Raw genomic sequence first — 21,364 nt, forward strand, 5'->3', positions numbered from 1 at the left:
CGAAATAGTTTAAAAATATAATTTAAAAAAAAAATTAACTATCAAAGAAATAAAAATTAATTTTTTGTTACTTAACTTCATTTTAATTTTTTATTTATAAAAACAGCATTAGAGTTTAATAAATGTGGATAAAACTAGAAATTAATTACAAAAAAATCTGACAAGAGAGCTGTACGACTTTCCCGGAACGCGGCTTTGGCCGCGTGACTGTGAGTTGTCTGTGACTTACACACACATACATACATACATACATACATACATGACTTAATTAAAAATATTTATACTTTTTTATAAATACAATATTTTTTCGTTTATTTAATTCAATCGAAATATTGAGAGGGTGACCTTGTACTACAGTCTCACTCCCTTGATCTTTGAAGTTGAAAATTTAATGACATCAATGCCCCATAAATAGAAATAATCTGACCAATTTTGGTTAAAATCGGTTCAACAGTTCTGGAGATATAAGGTGATTTATAGGCCAACACATACACACGTACATACGAACACTTACATCCAGAAAATTTCCATCCGGTTTTTTGGGTTCCTTAAGTGTCAAAATGTCAAGATCCGTTGGAAACCGCATATGCCCAAATTGGACCGATTACAATACTTTCCCTTCTACAGCTACAGCGCTATTTAGACGGGAAAGTAAAAGTAATGAATTCCTAATTACGAAATAATGGATTCATTACAATAATAGAAAATCAATTCGAAATTAAACAAGATTGTTAAAAAAAAAAAGTTTAAGATTAGAAGTTGAAGAGAAACAAGATCTGATTCATAAAGAAATCAGAAAAAGGATTTAGTCTGCTTCCATCGCCTTAGAAGCAATATAAAAATTGAATTTTAGGTTTAAAGAGAAAAATATCCAACTAAAAGGGAAATAAAACTATTAATATTTAAATATCACATAGTTTTTTGACAGAAACAAAAAAAATTGAATAAAACAAAAATTTTAAAGATAATTTCAATAAGTAAACAGAAATAACATCAAAAGCAGACTAACAAGGACTGATTTCACGCAGAAATAAATCTGCTGGTATCAAATAAAGGTATGAGTAAGAAAGAAATTTTTGAAAATATTTGCGGTAGAATATTCCATGGTTAGGAATATAAAATTTTTTTTTTTTAAACCATTCTTATATTAAATGCACTAAAAAAGTAAAAAAATTGTAAATAAAAAAATGTTTAAATCACCACTCTTAAATTAAACGCAATAAAAGATAAAAAATAATTTTAGGACGGTATATCAGAATGGATTTGACAACACTCTTAAATGGTGATATGTAAGATTATGTGAAATTAATAGCTTCAAATTAAAAATTTGGTGTTTTTGCCAATTTTTTTCATATGCCTGATAAATGGCCTAAAGAGTGAGGAGCTCATGTCAAAGTGCAAATCTTTGCTTCCCACTCTTTAGGTCATTCATCACGCATATGAAAAAATTGGCAAAAACATCAAATTTTTAATTTGAAGCTATGACTTTCACATAATCTTACATATAACTATCAAAGCTTGTTGTCAAATCCATTGTGAGATACAATCCTAAAATTATTTTTCACCTTTTAATGCGTTTAACTTAAGTAGTGTTTTAAATTTAATATATTTTTTATTTTATACTTCTTAGTGCATTTAATATAAGAATGGTTTTTAAAATAATTTTTTAATATATTTTCCACTTTTTAGTTTTCATAAGTTTACACTTTATAGCTGCGCTAGCGCACAGGTTTAAGAGAACTTTCGAATTTTTTATGCCTTCAATTTCCAATACCGTAGACAAGAGTATAGGCAGCTTTAAAAGTTCATGTGTCTTAAAATATTACTGTATATACTCATATACACTTCAAACATCACAAATCTTAGGCCTCTAGTCTCATATATTAAAATCTCTCATGCATTCATACACTGAACCAGTCAGAAATGTCACTCAATACACCAAAGGAAATTCTGTATTTCCAAACTCCAGCCATAATTTAAGAAAAGTTGCGGGGCAATTTTTCGCAACAAAAGTTGCGGCTCGTGTGTTCAAGTTCTGTCGACAGAAAAATGACGTTTTTGATTTTTTATTGTATTTTATTTTTTGAACCTTTTTGATTTTTTTTTTTTTCAATTTTAAGGTGATTTTGATCTTAGTTTGCAACCTACGCGGGGAAAATGCGCATTTCTCACTTATGATCGAAGAAGAGTAATGACTTGTATTTACTAGCTGATAAGTAGCATGAAACATCAGACAAAAATATTGAATGTAACTATTATATGAAATCTGAATTTTTGCCTCAGCCGTAGAAGAAATACTTTCGTTCAGTTTAATAAATTGAAACGACAATATCACAAACGTGGTAATTCTTTCACTAAGAAAATATGCATGTAAACGACGTTGTATAAGTTCAAGGGGCATATTTTTTTTACTTTAATAAGGGAGCATATTTTTCACTACTTAACGCATCTTAGCGGCTTGAAAATGTTGCTAAAATGTTTTGTCATCAGGAGCAAACCTGCATGCAAAATATCTGAGCGAATGGATAAGCGGAATTGCTACAAAATTCGACTGAAAGGTTCCGTACCATAAATCTCACATACATAGTCCAAGAGCGTATTAATATAAGAGTGGTAAAAAGAGAAAGGATGGAAGAGAACGTGGTGTTAAAAGAGGATATTGAAAACTGAGTTGATAATTACGAGGTGTATGAATAAGAGAAGATAAAAATCTGTGTCACAATAATTAAAAGAGAATTTGATTGGTGAGCCATATAATAAGACACAATAATTCAATTGATTACGAAATAGAAGGTCGTGAAAGGGTAAAATTAGTAAAGGAAGAGAAAAATTAAAATGTGTGATGTAATTAATATTAATATGTAGATGTTGACATATTTCTAGAAAATGACTTTAGATTTCTAGAAAAAATTCTGCAAGAAAGAATAGAAATAAGGCACAGGATTTAATACTAAAATAAATAACAAAATCCCAGAAGTTATAATTTTGTTATATAGGTAATAAAACTGAACGGAATAAAAAAAATCAAATGCAGAAGGGTTTATATATTGTTAACATTTTTTGGTATAACGCACAGACTTTGAAATTAAAAATACATTTTTTAAATGTTTGTACGGTAGTGTAATGTTTAACAGCGTCAACAGCGAATCGTGGACAACTGGAAAACAAAAAGTTAAAGAGTAAAAACTTCTGAAATGTAATGTTTAAATTTAAGAGGACGATAAAATACGAAATGAATAATTCTTTAAAAAATGTTGAGTAAACAAGTTTTTAGTAGAACATATTAAAGAGAGGAAAAAAAGGGTAAGCTGTCGTAGTATTGAGGCCATCGAAGATTAATAAAACAGTTTCTAAAAGGAAGAGGATAAACTCAATAATAACAACAAAAAGATTACAATATATAAAACAGGTGGGTAACTGATGATGTACGTTGTAAGAAAGTACATTAAGGGTAAGAAATTGGCATCGATTAGAATGAAATGGAAAGATGCATCAAATCAGTCAAAAAACTGATGCCCACACATAAATAAATCCAGGTATATTAAGTTTTTCCTTTTATATAAACTGTTCTTGGTTAATCCATTATGTTACTATAGAATACTGCAAGGTACTGGCCAATAACTCCTAAATCTTCGCAAAGGAAATCATCTTCAAAAGTATCTATAGTTTTTACAACATCTGGTAGTACTATTTCGAAAGTTGATACTTAGCTTTCGTACAACACGTGAGTTGAAGGTTTGTTATTGTCTGTGACAACCGAAAAGTCGGCTTAGGCCGGACGGGCGGGCGGGGTTTATTGTACTATCTAACCACATAAAAAGTATCCAATTAATTACTAATAACATGAATGGCATTAGTATATAAAATGAAATCACAACAGATTAATACAATACAATAACTATATTCTAGACACAGCAGTCGGCGAGGGGAAAATTTTCAGCTCACGTATAGTATTGATGTCTGAGATGCATCATATATATGTCAAATTCCATTACTTTCTTTTTCCTGTTTAGCCTTCGGGAATTACCGTTCAGATAATTCTTCAGAGGATGATATGCATGAGTGTAAATGAAGTATAGTCTTGCATAGTCTCAGTTCGACCATTCCTGAGATGTGTGGTTAATTAAAACCAAATTACCAAAGAACACCGGTACCCACGATCTAGTATTCCTACACATGTAAAAATAAATGACTTTACTAGGACTTGAACGCTGGAACCCTCAACTTCCAAATCAGCTGATTCGGGAATACGCGTTCACTACTAGACCAACCCGATGGGCAAATCAATTATTATAATGATTACAGGTAATCTGAAATGAGTCACAAGATATAAAAATGTTATGGCCATATTCAAGAATAACAGACCGCATGCCAGGATTAGCAAGAAAGTGGTTTCTCAGTGTCTTATCTTGTGGCAAATATACGTTCGAATATCAGCATGACAAGTCTACCGAAACGTAAATTATATTCGGCCCTACAATTGACACCATTTTGTTCATCAACGAATGGGCTGGTATCATAGGAACATCATTCTCAGAGAAAGGAATTCTTAATAGTGTTTCTTGTTTCTCAGGTTACAACCATATGAAAGACTGGGAAAGATAATTTAAAAACAGATTTAATTTATGCCTTTCTGTTGTGAAATATCACGATATATATAGTTTCAAATTAGCTGGAAAAAATATCCAAACACCTACAAAACAAAACATAGTAAATCGATAAAATGTAAATTTTATTACATAAAACTGTAATTTATAGATAGCTGAAACAATTTTTTACCAGGTGTTAATAAATAAGTAGATACTACCAAGTCCACCACACTATAATTTTTGGGGGGATATTTCGGGTTTATATATATATATAGTCTAATTCAATTCCCCAAAAAACTGAGATTTAGAATAATCCTCGTTATATATTTAATGAACAATATAATTTTAATATATATTACATTTTATTACGATTTTTATTAGTTAAAAAAAAATTTAAGAAAATTGTAAAACCACGACTACATAGATAAAAACAGGCCATTACATATAAAATCCATTAAAATATCATGACTAATACATTTAAAAATGTTACTAAATGCAAGCAATATTAGTCACAGTTATTATCAAACTGATGAATCAAAATAGATAACGTAATAGTAATAATAATAATCCCATTTAAGAAAAGTTAAGATTCATTTTAACTATTAGATATAAATCTATATAAACATAAAACTGAAGATGTTTGTATGTGGCAAAGTATAATTTTTTTTTCTTTCTTTATTATTGATAATATCTTTCAATTTCATACAAAAATGAAACAAACAAACCTATTACCACAAATTAAGTCTGTTTATTTATCCAGGTGGAATAAACTAAACGAAAAAAAAACAAAATTAAATCTAACCTATGTCTTAAATTAAAATATTTATTCCATTCTAACCTCCCCTTTCATATTAAAATTAGTTATTTTTACACTCAAGCTGTATGAAAAAAAAATTAACAGGATTTAAATTTCACATAATTTGAAACAACTTTTATGAGAACTTTTTTTTTCTATAATAGTACGACCCGTTTTTAGCAGGAACTTTTTTGCGATTTACTCAATGACAGACGATACTTTAACCCTGCAGCCTTTATTTATTTGTTCTCCTTTGATATCTTGATATTAGGACAGCTATTATAATACGGAAATAAACGTTATTTTTAAAAACTTCTGAAACTGTTTCTATTTAAAAAACAATCAAGAATATTTTCCCGACTAGCAGTTTTTTCGTTAAAAATTGTACTATTACATTGTATCAAAGGTGAATTACATAAAAAAATAGTTTAACAATTACATTTAATATACAAAAAGCCGTTTACCAACAATTGAATTCGAAGCGTTCAAGCGCTTTCGTAATTAAATTCCATCTTCAGGAACTCTCATATTCGTTTTATATGTAATAGTAAATAAATCTTCACATATAAATTTAACTATCAACGCAACAGTTGAGACCACCAGATTGGCAGGACGTTTACGTTGACATAATTTTATAACATATGACGACCAACTGTTATGTTTTAAGAAAATATCACGATTTTTATAATTTACTTGTGAAGTTTTAATTATTATTACAAATGGATAAATATAAGAGTTCCTGAAGATGGAATTTAATTCCGAAAGCCCTTGAACGCTTCGAATTCAATTGTTGGTAAGCGATTTTTTGTATATTAACTTTAATTATACGCTTATACCAACGGGCGAGGCTTAAAAAAATTATTATAGTTTAATAAATTGGATCCTTTCTGAGGTGGAATGATAGATCTCTGGCATTTTTTCAAAAATTATGAAATTCAACTCCACTAAAAATAAAATAAAGCAGCTGTAATCGAACTTTAAACTGTAGCTCCGATTTTTAATAAATAAATTTGATGTGAACTCTATTTCCTTATTATAAAAGTTTTTTTTTTTTTAATTTCTGGATTCAATCCAGAGGCAAACGGTGGCCTGTATTATGCATCTCTAAAAAACAGACCTGACTCACAGATTCATAGTGTGTGGTTTTATAGATCCTTGTAGTTTGTTCCTTGTCGGCGGTACAACCTCGTGCGGAAAATTGTAAAACCGAGTTATCGGTTACCTCTTAGCAAGAGAAACAAACGAAAGGGGAAATGGCTGATTCACACGTGTCTCGGATTGGTGGGGAGTGGTTGTATATGCGTGTTGAAATCTAATTGGCTGTTGGAATTCGGGGGAATTTTATTCTGCAGCCACCGCAGCATGGAGTTGTAGATTGTAGCCTAACAAAATACACCGGGATTGCCAAGTGGTGAACTCGTCATCGCAAAATCAGCTGATTACGAAGTCAAGAGTTCTAAGGTTCAAATCCTAGTAAAAGGCAGTTACTTTTATACGGATTGAATGAGGATGATTTGTATGAATGTAAATGAAATGCAGTCTTGTACAGTCTTAGGCCGACTATTTTTGAGATGAGTAGTTAACTGAAACCCAACCACTAAAGAACACCGGTATTCATGATCTAGTATTCAAATCCATATAAAAGTAACTGCTTTTACTAGGATTTGAACCTAAGAACTCGACTTCGAAATCAGCTGATTTGCGATGACGAGTTCACCAGTAGACTAACTTGGTGGTGGGTTGTTGTAATATTATTATAACTTTAAACTAAAAAAGTTTTAAAAAATTCAAAATTCAATATTTTTAAAATTTGACTGGCTTTCCCACCTCCAATACAACGCCTAAAGATTTTTTTTTTTTTGGGTCACTTTCACTACTATTATACCTACTAAGACATTAAAAAAGGTCGGTTAAAAAATATGCAATAAATAAAAAGATAGCGGTTTTTGATTTTTTGGGCAAAAGTTTTATAAAACTGGAAATATAAGTATGTACTGAAATTTATATAAAATGTGGTGTTTGCAAAATTTGAAAAAGTAATCCCCAAAAAACCCCAGCCCCTTAAGTTATTAATCCCCAACCTTTTATCAATTAATTACCCCATATATACACGAGTCTATGTGCCAAATTTCATCAAAATCGGTTTATCCAGTCAAAAATTATTAACCTTCAAACACGCCAACATACGTAATACGTATATACAAAACATTACCTCCTACTTTTTTTTTATTTCTGGGTTCCATGGGTTATGAAACGTCGAGAAATGCAGAATAGAAACCCATACCCGATTTTTTGACTGATTTTCATACTTTATTTTTGGAGAATAGCTTTAGATTTATAATGCTAGGAAAGTAAAAAACAAGCTATTCGAAATACTTTTTTTCCAAAATACGAGTACATTGAAATAGATACAAGGTTCTAAATCCAGGCTTCATTTTTCGTTGTACGGATAAAATAAAAATTACTAAAAACTACTCAAAGATAAAATTCTTAATAAACCTTTAATATTTTCAAAAACATAAAATATATTTCGTAAGAAGAAATCTTTAAAAATAATAAGAATTCATTTTAATTTTACGAAAAAATATGTTATTAAGTGAAAATAATTATAAGATTAATTAATATGAATTCAAGTATACTTGAAAAAACTGGAATAAATTTTATATTTAATCCTGTTATCAAAATATTATTAACAAAGAAAAATGATAACTCTATTATTGTTAAAAAAAAAATTAACATTAAATAAGCATTTACACATCCAATGATACATATATTAGAAAAAACCTTGTAGATAAAACAAAACAGAAATGCCAAATAAGTTCAGGTATACGCCTAACAAGTAGGTAGCTCTGAAAGTAGAATGATAATGTTAAACGCCTATTTAAGTATCCGAGTATTAGTGTAATACTCGTACAATATTTCAAAAACAACACTTGAAATCAAATTAAATGACTAATTGATTTATCTAACTATATTAAATATTAACACTGTTAAAAAATATCAATTACTATATAGATCCAGTCTGTGTGTGTGTTTAGTTTTGTTGACATAAGTGTGAGTCAAATTACATCTTGTGAGAAAGCTAATTATTTAGTCACAAACTGAATAATATTTTGTCAATTCACAATGTCTAAACAAATAAATCAATGTTAATTTATTATAATAATAATAATAATATTGTTAAAAACACAAATAAGTTTATCATGATAAACAAAGTGAATCATTATGAAAAACCTTTAAAGTTTGTTAAATGTATGTCATTTAAGAATGAGATATAGAGTAGAAGATTAAAAATGTACACAAATATAGTAATAATAATATATTTTTAATCAAAAGTTAACAAAGTTGTTGATTTTGTTATAATCCTACGGTATAATAAATATTAATCAAAATATTATAACAAACAATATATCAATAATCCTGAACAAACATTTATTTACAGTCCTTAAAAGTTAATTCGTAAAATTAATTTTTGACATTTTATAATACTTTTTTATTGAAGGTATAATAAAGTAAGAGTGATTAATATATAAGTAAACATAACTAAACTATCGGATGACTAATACCTGAATGTTTTCTATTACTCTACTATTTCTAGTATTCATATAAATACGCGCGCGCGTGCACACACACACACACACACGAACGACAAACAAGTTGTTTAGGTTTCTCCATCCCTTGTTTAAAACTAAGTATGATAAATTTTCATTACTAACAAAAACTATAGACTGTTACGATAAAGAAAAAATATCCTTAAGAAATCAGTAGAACGAAATGGAATCGGCCAATCCTAAAGCACAAAACACTACAAAAAAATCTGATGTGAACACCACATGACTTACTTGTACGGGTGTTAAATTACATACACATTTTTTTTTTTTTAAATGAAAAGTACATAAAATTTTATTTCATTAATAACTTCTCTCTTTTTTTTAATTGTTATTATTGAATTATTATTATTATTTATCGTAATTTTTTTTTTTACAATCAGAGGTTAATAAATCAATATATTTAAATGAAAAAAGGGAATGACTGATTCGAACAGATGTGCTTTGTAGATCCAAAAATATTTCATTAACTAAAATTTTGTTTGACTATAACTCTGGAACCAATGAAATTAAGTACCACTTATCATATATCGTTGAAAAGTTATCAATGAGGGCTTATTACTGCAGATAAGAAAAAGTTCAAAATCAATTTTTTTATAGGATTTTGGGATTTTTTGGACACTTTTGATCCAGTCGATTGCAATCAAAAGGGGAGCTGCACAACTAGATGTTACAACAGTCCTACATCCAAAAATCAACATACTACGGCTAATCGTTTTTGAGTTACGCGAAATACATACGTTACGTACAGACGTCACGCCGAAACTAGTCAAAATGGATTCAGGGATGCTCAAATGGATATTTCCGTTGAAATCTGAAAACCGAAATTTTTCGCGATCACAATACTTTCTATACTTCGTACAAGGAAGTAAAAATATAATCGAATCGTAATCAAAATTACATCAATAAATACGGTGATTCACTCAGAAACTGCGGAATAATTGACGATAATTAACAGAGATTTTTTTTAAATAAATCCAAAATGAAGAAAAATATTGTTAAGGAAAATATTTGGCTCTATAAAAGAATGAACCACTACATATACATAAAACAACAACCTCCAAAATGCTACTCTGGAAATTAAAAAATACAAACAATTTACGAGAGGAGACTGACTTTCATAGGCCACATTTTAAGAATGAATGATAATAGATTTCCCAAGAAAGTTATTCTCTTTTATATAAAAAGAAAAACTAAAAATGTATACTGTTAAGCATGACTTGAACAATATAAAAACAAAAATTCCGGACTTACAAAATCGGGAATTAATTAAAAGTTTTTTTAAATCTCGGAAAGGAGAGTTTTCTAAGAAAAAGAAACTCCGAAACAAAAAAAAAAGGAATAATGATAGAGAATTCAGGAAAAAGACCGATCAGAAATTAAATTAGTTCAAAAGACAAAAGTGAAACGCTAAGAAAAATGTTAAAATATGGTTCATTAGTTGACCGAAAAGAGGAAAAAAAGGTTTAGAACCAATTAATATTTATAATGAATAATGAATTTTTTAAATCGTTACTCAGATGACTATTTTTATAACATTCACTATTCCTTTTTTGTTTTGTGTGAATCTTTTAATCTCAATGTATTCACTATATTTTGCTTGATCTTTTTATATATCAAATCTTTATCCTCCTTCTTTATATATCAAATCTTTATCTTTATCCTCCTGAAAATTTCTATTCTACATGTTCTTGCATTCTCATATTAATTGAATCTGGATTACTTAAGATTCATCCCATTAAAAATCTAGTTCGTGCTTTCCCTATATAACTTACCATAATATACCGGTCTTTGCGGGGGGGGGGGGGAGTAAAAGACATGTTTAAGAAACAAAATACTATACTATGCAAAAAGTAGAAACCAAGTTTTTTTTTAAAGTTTGGAAACCTCAAAAGAGAAAGAAACCTGGAGAATATAAGAAACAAAAATAAAAAATATATAAAAATTTTCCAATTCGATAAGAAAGAAATATTACTACTTTACGGACGTCTTTCAAGAATGGATAAAAATAGAAGGTATCACAATAAGAACCAGTATTTTAAATTACATGCCCAATTAGGGCAATTTAAATTGCACTAATTTCCGAACTGCAGAATTCTAAGCCGTCATGTTTGAAATATGTATTAATGAGACTTAAGAGATTAGAAATCCCACGTTTCACGTTAAGAGTATTAATTTTAAAAACCAATTACAAAAATGGGAATGTTAGGCGGAAACAATAAGCAAATTATGTACTCATTAAGATAGACACGAAAATCTATCTCGGTCAACTGTTGAAGAATTGATAAAAAAAATTAGAGCATAAACTGTGATTCACGATTAATCAATCATGTGGTACATCATTAAGTGTATGATACATGAAGTGTGTGTCAACGACCCGAACGGTCTGCACAAAACATCGCTACAGCCAGAGTGTAACAATTAATCCTAAAACATCAATACGCCATCGAGCACAACAATTAAACATTTCACAAACTACAGAACAACGAACTTTGACAAAAAATATTCTCGTTCATACATACAAAATTCAACTAACGCAAGATCTGCTTACTAGAGACCATCAACAATGAAAATACTTCCTCAATTAGCTGTTAGAACATAAGGAAGTGGATGATGAATTTCACCGGAAAATAATCTTTACCGATGAGGCTTATTTCGAGCTAATGGGTTCATGAATAAACAAAATTTTCGGGGCAGTAAAATCCAAGAACAGTTCACACGCATTCCATGCATTCACAAAAAGTGAAATGACGCATAATTTGGCTGGGATAGTGATTGGGTCCTATTTTATTGAGAACGACGCTGGTGTTATTGTTGTAATGAATGCTGTTCTTATGGTATCTATGCTGGAGAATTTTTTTGTCCATTTTTTTAGTTCGACGCTTGTGATAACAGTAAGTGTTTGGGAATAACGGGTGAAGAGTACGTCATAAGTATTCCGGTGTAGTTATTGGGCAAATACAAGAATTTGTTCGGAGAGTTACTAATAAACAGTAGTGAAAGTGACAGTATTCTGTTCATTCATAAAGAGTAGGGTGGGTAGTTCTATTGTAAACAGTAAAAGTAATAATACTTGCAAAAATTGAATTGTATGAAGTTTAGGCATTTCTAGTGTTGTCTTGTTAATGCAATATTAGTCTCTCTTTTTCCCCTGTTTAGCCTCCAGAACTACCGTAAGATATTACTTCATAGGATGATATTTATAAATGTAAATGAAGTATAGTCCTGTACAGTCTCAGGTCGACCATACCTGAAATGTGTGGTTAATTGAAACCCAACCACCAAAGAACACTGGTATTCAAATCCGTATAAAAGTAAGCGAATTTACTAGGATCTGAACCCTAGAACTCTCGACTTCGAAATCACCTGATTTGCGATGACAAATTCACCACTAGATCAAACCGGTGGGTTAATATTAGTTTCTAGACGTCATTAAAACGTTTTTTTCGTAAATTGTATTGTATTTGGTATTTATTAATTTAACTGTCATTAAATAAATCATGTCTTTTTTTCTATTTACTATAATTTATTTTGTTTACATGGCTTTAGGGTAATAAATTGTAAATGTAAGAAATTTTTACGTTTCTTAGTCCCTTAATATCATTGTCGAACAACAAACACGCGACAGAATAACAATAAATTATTACTCTATCAGGGATAATAGATTAATTTCTAAAATAACTATTATAAATTTAATCATAATACCTTAGTTTTGTATTTTATCAATTCAACAATCAATCATACCATTAATATTCATCGGACTGACAATTATCTCGTTTATCTGTAAACATTATCAACCCAAAGACTCCTTTTATTTATATAAATAAAAGTATATATATATATATATATATATATATATATACACACTATACACACACCTTTCTTTCTTTTTCCTGTTTAGCCTCCGGTAACTACCGTTTAGATAATACTTCAGAGGATGAATGAGGATGATATGTATGAGTGTGAATGAATTGTAGTCTTGTACATTCTCAGTTCGACCATTCCTGAGATGTGTGGTTAATTGAAACCCAACCACCAAAGAACACCGGTATCCACGATCTAGTATTCAAGTCCGTGTAAAAATAGCTGGCTTTACTAGGACTTGAACGCTGTAACTCTCGACTTCCAAATCAGCTGATTTGGGAAGACGCGTTAACCACTAGACCAACCCGGTGTGTTATATATACATACACTTGATTCTGAACACTATCACAGTTTTTAGAAAGCTTAATCAATGTCATAAAGGTGTCCTTGGTAAAAGTTACAGAGACATGTATGCTTTCTTCAATGTATATAATACATTAATAGTAATATAAATTATTTTTCGAGATGTTTATGTTACTTTTTAAGTTACTTTTGCAATAAATATTCTTATAATAAAAAATATATACTCAAAAATAATGTTCTGCACCCATCATGGATAAAAATTTCATTATCACTGAGACTTTTGCGGGGAGGAATTTGGCTAGAAGGGAAGAATAGAATTTGGTTATCCATCGGGTGAAGTAGTCTATTCTAAAGTTAGAAAATTTAAAGTAGCAGGTAACGGGTTGGTCAGGATCTTTAACTTCGTATTAATTGGAAGGAGTAGTATATATTAATACATATAACAATAACCAATAGGATAAACTACTGACGATGTACTAATCCACAACAATCAATCTCCAAAACTAAATCTTTCTACATGATTCCGCCTCTTTATGAAACTCCTCTACAGATATTAAAACTATTAACAAAATTAAAAAGATTTTTTTTGAAATCAACCAAATACAAAATATTTATGATAAAGAAATATAAAAATTATGTTGTACAATTAAATAATTCATAAATGAGAAAATTAAAAATTCGTGGAATCATCTATTTCAAAGACAACGTATCATCAAAGATAATAATTAAATGGCCAAATATTTATTCTTATTATCATTATTTAGTTAACTAAATAATAATTCATCCATTAATAGGTAATGTTGGAAATAAAATGACTTCCTTTGGAAATGACTAAGGGCATAAATTAAAATAGTCAAGGTTAAATTATAAACAATGAAAAAATATGTTAATAATTCTAACATGATAATACATTTTAATTAAAAAAAAAAAATGTAAGCTATATTTGTACATTGGTCAGAGTACATTTTTTTTTTCATCTTAACGTTAAAAAAAATTGAAACAAATCAACATTTTATAACGATTTCTGTCTGCTTGTTCGGGCATAACGCAAGGACGATAAAAATTGACTTACAATAAAAAAAAATTTCAATTCTTTTTGAAATCTTACAGTAATCTCAATTTAAAATATTAACAAGGGAGGGCCTGACTTCTTTAATAACTTTTTTTCAAGTATTTTGAATTTTTAATAAAATCTGAAACAGCTTTTGTTTTAAATTTCACTAAAATTGCGTTCATTATCATTGAGTGAAACTTTTTACGATTTGCACGCTGAATAGAAACCAAATCAACAAAATGTTGGTTTTTATCTTTATATATGAATTCCTTTAATCTTTAATTATACTTATTATTTATTTATACTTAATATTTACTTATTTTTAAGTAAAAGCAAAGAAAATAATAATAAAAAACAAAACTTAGTTAAAATAACATTCAAAAGGGATTTCAAACAAAGGCTTAAAAACGTTTTGGAAGTGTAGGAAGACATAATACATCAATATCTTTTTGTAATTTACAGTACTTCCCTAAGGATAAATTTTATAAGAAGATTAGGGAAAAAATCAAAAGAAATTAAATAATTTGATACAATTTCCAAAGAAGATGAAGATTTCCAGAGAATTATTTTAAATACAAGACGAAAACTAGAAACAAACGAGATTAGACTAAAAGTAAATGGCCTTTTCGATCGTTTAATAATAATCAGTAAACACTTAAAAAACAAAAGAAAAAATGATAATATAAAATAATAATTAATTAAAAAAATACTTTCAAAACACACATGTTCTATCTTGTTTATAAAATAAAAATATAAATTACCATTTTACTTCTGTAATCATTTTTTAAGTTGAGTTCAGATTTAACAAAATAAAAATGAAATCTAATTTACAAATTATTTCAATAAAAAATTGAGAATATCTATCTCTGTTCTATCAAATTAATTTTACAACTATTTTTCGTTCATAATACCGTTATAGGATCATATTATACATTTAAATACACTTCTAAAATCTACTTTTCATCCAATTTTATTTTATCCTCCACAATGGATATGAGTTTCAAACAATTTTGATTAGAAAAAATTGCCTCTAATATCGCCTACTTTCTTTTCTAAAAATCGTTATTCTCTGTATCACTCTATGTGGTACGAGTTTTTATCATACCAATAAATAAATTTGAAAGTTTTTTTTTATTCGATCACGCAATAACTACTGTACAGATTCGACGAATTTTTTAAAATTTTCTTCTTTTTTTATACAGAAACTTATAGGGTACTAAAAAAAACAAGATAAACGTTAATTTTTGCAAAAGATGAAATTATGCAATTTTGAAAAAATGTTAGATTGTAAAACGTGTAAATTACTTCATTCAGCGAGTACTACTGCACCGATTTCGAAAAAATCTGTTGCTTTCTTTTTATATAAACTACATTGTTACAAGTACGCTTGTTTTATATTTAAATTTCAAAAAAGTCGGTTTAGCCAATCTGTCCAATATATGGACATAAATAACGTACAATCTCAACACTCTTACTACTCATATTATTTTTAAAAAACTTATAACAAATTTAAAAAAATCGATATTATTAAACTTTGATCGACTCCCCCAATCCTAATATTGTATCCAAGTATTTTTTTTGTCACTTTCACTATTACTATGCCTAGGAAGAATAAAAACAAATTCGGTTAAAAAATATGTAATAATTAAAACGATATTTTTTTTAATTTTTCTGGAAGGTGGAATTTGAGAATTTTTTTTAAATGGTATGATAAGCATATGCACGTGTACTGCTGAAAATTGACCCCAAAAACTATCTACCTACCCCATCCCCTGGAGATATTGGAACCGGCCCAAAATTTACCAACATATTGCTCCACACACACGAGAGTCTGTACCAAATTTCGAAAAAATCGGTTTATCCAGTCAAAATTTATTACAACATACCCACATACGTACGGATATACGAGCATTACCCCTACTTTTTTATTATTCGGGGTTGCTGTGTCATCAAACGTTGATAAATGCAAAAAAAACCCATATTCCATTTTTTGACCGATTATCATGCTTTCCTTCTTGCACCAATTTTCCTTCATACTGACCCCAATTTGAGGTCACTTTTCCTTCTATAGCTCTACAGCTATGATATTATTACCATATTTGGCAGAACTATGATAACTCTACCATATTTTATGAAAGTTATTATTAAAATTTGATAAAATATGGTAATACAAACAACGAGTAACACAAAAACCAATGGAATTTAAAGTACAAAAATTTTAAGATATTAAGAATAATTTAACATCCAGAATAAAAGTAAATAATTATATACATATAATATAGGAAATAACGATAAAAATTATGTCTTTATTTTTATGAGGAACGTAAAAAACTATAGATGCGCATTCAATAAACATTCAAAAAACTAAGCGTAAATTATTCTTCCAAAAAGAAACTTCGTCTAATTTTTTTTAAGCACGAACAGATAATTTAAAGCAGTTTAAATATAAAATTATTGTATTAATTCAAAGCGTGATTATTATTATTCCTATTACTAGCTACTGAATAAATTATTTAATAATAAAGGAGAATAAATTTCCGTATAGAATTACATTATGACAACGAATGAGTCACGCGACATAAAGTCCTTCAATTACAAACTAAGTAATAATTACGGAAACTACATAGAATAGTAAACAAAATACAAAATTTCCAATTATGTACTGACTATAATTTACTACTAATAAGAAAAATTAAAAAAAAAAAAAATTAAGGAAAAAGTATTCATAAATTTTGGCGGTACTAATAATTAAGTCAATTTGACACTATTATAAACTTTTCAGTATTATCTTCACTACTGATAAAAAATTCTTTAAAACAACCTGGCATAAAAACTTTATAAATTACTCTTTGATATTTGGAAATACGTTACACTATGTCTCAAAAATAACTCTACATTGCAATATGACTAATTTAATAATACAGAATAAATTTTAATGGTATTTTCATTGACTTAAATAAAAAATAAAATAAATTTTTAACAAAAAAAACAAACTTATTTTTATATTAAAAATTATATCGGAAAAGTACTGCAACATTTACCACGTCACACTGAATATTACCGGGATTGAAAATGAACATTACTTAGATCTAGACATCTCTTCACTTGTTTCTACACATTGGCATTCACTAAGGTATTGTCGCGTGTTCGCGGCTAGATCAGGATACTGAGAGATTGACAACTGAAAATGTTTATATAATTATAATAATAAACAATGATTACATACAAAACAGAATTTAAAGTAATCGTCAGGATTTATTTACAGGTAGTTAAATATTGAAAACCAAAATTCAGTCCCATTGACAAAAGACATTAGCATGACCGCTATTCCTAACACTTTTATTTAACAACTAGTCTTGTATTAACAGTAATATTAGTGTAAGACAAGTATAAAGTTCTTATACTGCAAATACCTTTGCTGTTCACAAATAAAACTATTCTAACAATCTATGAATGAAATTTAGTACATTATCTCTTTCATTTATAGTCTCACCGAACCATTTCTTGTTTTCACGTACTGTCCACACTGGAATTACTTGTGACGTCACCTTAATCGCGTCGAACTTGTACGCAACAGAAATTTTCTCCTTCACTGACTCGGATAATAATTCTTCGCTTAGAACTCATCTAGCAGAACTCTCTCGCAGACTGACTGCCAACTGACCTTCCCCGAAGTATTTATACTCCTATCCTCTTGTCCTGCAGAACCAGACACCAGCTGAGCGTGAAAACGATCGTCCAATCACGCCTTTTTGTTTCCCATACATTCCTAACCTGGGTCCGTACTACAAGAGTACATTTACGCTCACACATATCATCCTCAGAAGTATTATCTGAATGGTAATTACCGGAGGCTAAACAGGAAAAAGAAAGCAGGTTTGTACAGTCAGACCATTCCTGAGATGCGTGTCAAAAAAAGCAATTTCGATTTTCTTCGGAGGCTTTTTAGAAAAAAAACTTAAAGCAAATTTGTTTCCTACAATTCATATATAAATAATCCAAAACAAAATTCAAAAAATTAACTCCAACCTTTTAATATTTAAATATATGTTTTTTGTTCATTTGCTCTGTCTCACTTAGGTTTAAATATTTTTCAAATTTATTTTGAAAGTTTATATTTCACATTTAGAGATATCATGAAATATCATTTATTTTTTTAAATGATTGACCTGGTTATTACCAGGTCAATCATTTAAAAAAAATTTCTTATTTTAAGATTTATTGAACGGGACGTTAGATTTAGAGAAAACTTTACAATTAACAGATTTGCTAAGTTTAACCTACATATGAATATTTGTAGAAAAATGTTCTTAGAATTTATTCCCCACCTCTAAAATATATATATTCTGTTTTAATTTTTATTTGGGTCTAACCGTTTTCAATTTTATTATTAATACGTGGGGAAAGTCATGTAATATTTTGCCAATCTTTATCGGAAATTTTACAAGGACATAAATCCGAATTTGTTTGAGTGCACTTAGACTCTATAAAGACAGAGAATATTTTTTATAATTAAAAAATATAAATATACGTTACCGTTACAATGAATTAAACAATACTGTAATTAATTATTAGTATGGCTATAATTAAACGATAGTATCCAATTTATTTACAGTAATATTTTACTGATGTTCATACGCACAAGCAACGAAGGGTAGTAAACAGGATACAGTCATGTATGTAACATTAACGACGAAAAACGTATATTGTTATCAGTGATGTTATGCTCCAATCATAACCTTCTGCGCATCCAAATAACGAAGTAGAAAGGATAGTAATATGATATTAATGTTATTTTGATATAAGAATAACTAACTAACTTCTTAAATGAAATAAGGGAACTAAATTTCATAATAAAAAAAATTAGTTGATTCATTAAATAAAGCTGTAAATTATAGAAATTTATGATAGTAAATCTTATCTTAAAACAATAATTATTTCATAATATATTATTTCAATAGCGATTGTATCCAATTAAGAAATACAATGAATCATTAATATAATTATAAAAATATTATTTGCTTTAATTAATAAAAAAAATTACGCCATTTATAATAATCGATAGTTAATAATAATATTATTTATTTATTAACATGAATTATTTCCGAACAAGATCATAGTTCAGTAGTATTATCGTCATTAATACAGTTAAATTTATTCACTATCGATTATCATTTTTTTATTACAATTTTTTTTAATTAGTGTCCTCAAAAATACGTTTGTTTCGCTGTTTTGTTTTTTATTAAAACTACAAAAAAAAAATATTCTACTAAACCTTGTACGCAACTAATATGTTATTTATCATACATTATTGTTTAAATATAATTTGTAATTTTCCATTAAGAAACGATCTAATAAATTACATTTAAAAATTTTATTAGTATCTGCCTATACTGTACACTCCCAACACAATAAAGATAACTTTTAATTAAAGTAAAACAGTTACAATGATACAGGACGATCTGATTGAAAAAAATTCGGATTCTTGCCAAGATTCGAACGCGAGGTTAATTCATAAAAAAATCTATAACCAATTATAATAATTGTTTTTCAAAATTATTATTTAAGAAAATAAGGGAATCAAGATTTGTTTAAATCATTAAACAGCCTATTACTTACTTTCCCGTCTAGATAGCGCTATAGCTAGAGCCGCTAGATATAGCTTTAGAAGGAAAAGTATTTGAATCGAACCAATTTGGAAATATGCGATTTTCACCGGTACTTGACTTTTTTGACACCTACCAAAAATCCGGATGGAAATTATTTGGATATTAATGTTCGTATGTACGTATGTGTGTGTGTGTGTGTGTGTGTGTGTGTGTTCCGTAATGGCTTCTAAATCAGCTTATTTTCCAGAACTATTATTGGATGACTTTGTCCAAACTTGGTGAGATTACTTATACATATGAGGCATTGATCCCATTAAATTTTCAACTTAAAGGACAAGGGTGTGAAGCTATAGAGCAAGGTCACCCTCAGTATTTCGAGATTTCACGTAATTAAGGTCATATTTTTCTTAGGGATACTGTTAACAATTACAAAATTACAATATTTGCAAAAACGTTTTATTTCAAAATAGCATCCATCCAAAAAAAAAGCTCTAAACTAGTGGCAAAGTGGTCATACTGTGTCAATATTACCCCTCTGTCACCACAAGAAGCGCTAATGTTTCAGTCCGCCATGTTGAAATTTCCCTTTTTCCCTGTGGAAAATTCCCTTTCCCCTCTTTTACTTTTTACACTTTAAATATTAATTATTTATTTTATTTTATTTGGCTAATATTTCAAAAGTTGTAGCATTAACGTACAGCTGTTGTGATCGTCTGTTATGTTGTGACATCGCAGGTGAGCGGTAGAATAAAATAAATTAAAAATATTTAAAGTATAAAAAACTAACTCGGTCTGACTGGGTTTCGAAGTCGATCGCACGGTTGATTTATCTAGTACGTTAAGCCTCGCAGCTACACCAGAACTGCCGACCGTACAAGTGAAATATCTTCTATGTAAATTGTGAGATTACATTAGTTTAGTTAGTGCCGATCGTCGCCGCTAGTACCGCCACACCCGCGCGAATTAAATACGGTATGTGCGCGCACTTAAGTTAGAATTATTGAATTAAATAAACAAAAAAATATTATATTTAAATAAAATGATAAATATTTTAAATTAAGTTGCGCGCGCGCGTGTGTGTGTAAGCCGAGCATCAGAAACAACCCACAATTGTAAGACGTTCCCGAAGCGCGGCTTAAGCCGCGTGACGGAAAATCCTACAGTTGTGTTGTCAGCTTTTTTTTTCTTTCACATAACGTATTGTTTGCCGGTGATTTATCCTTAACTTTAATTTTTTTTTATATTTGTACTATTATACGTTCTTTATCGAGTGACGGCCCGGCAAGTAACAAGCACATTGAATTAATCTGTTTAGATTAGATTTGATCTCCCTGCTGAAATTCCCTGTAGATGTATTCTACTTATAAGATTGATAGTAATTTGCTACCGTCTTTAAATAGCCAGAATAATCAGTAGAGCAAAAAGTTCAATAATTTAAAAACCAAGTAAGTACAACTTCAAATTAAATAACTTCTATATTTTCATAAATTGTGCATAGTTTAATTTTTGTTTAAATATTTATTAGATTATATTTTTACAAT

General features: G+C 28.8%; 1 protein-coding gene across 2 annotated transcripts in view; it reads right to left on the reverse strand.

The window, feature by feature from the left end:
• LOC142328176 (dual specificity protein phosphatase 10-like) overlaps window positions 1-21,364 on the reverse strand; it is a 249,020-nt gene that overhangs the window by 44,166 nt on the left and 183,490 nt on the right. The gene's annotated exons all lie outside the window — the stretch shown is intronic.

Source organism: Lycorma delicatula, chromosome 7 (assembly GCF_047948215.1).
Source record: "Lycorma delicatula isolate Av1 chromosome 7, ASM4794821v1, whole genome shotgun sequence".
NCBI lineage: Eukaryota > Metazoa > Arthropoda > Insecta > Hemiptera > Fulgoridae > Lycorma > Lycorma delicatula.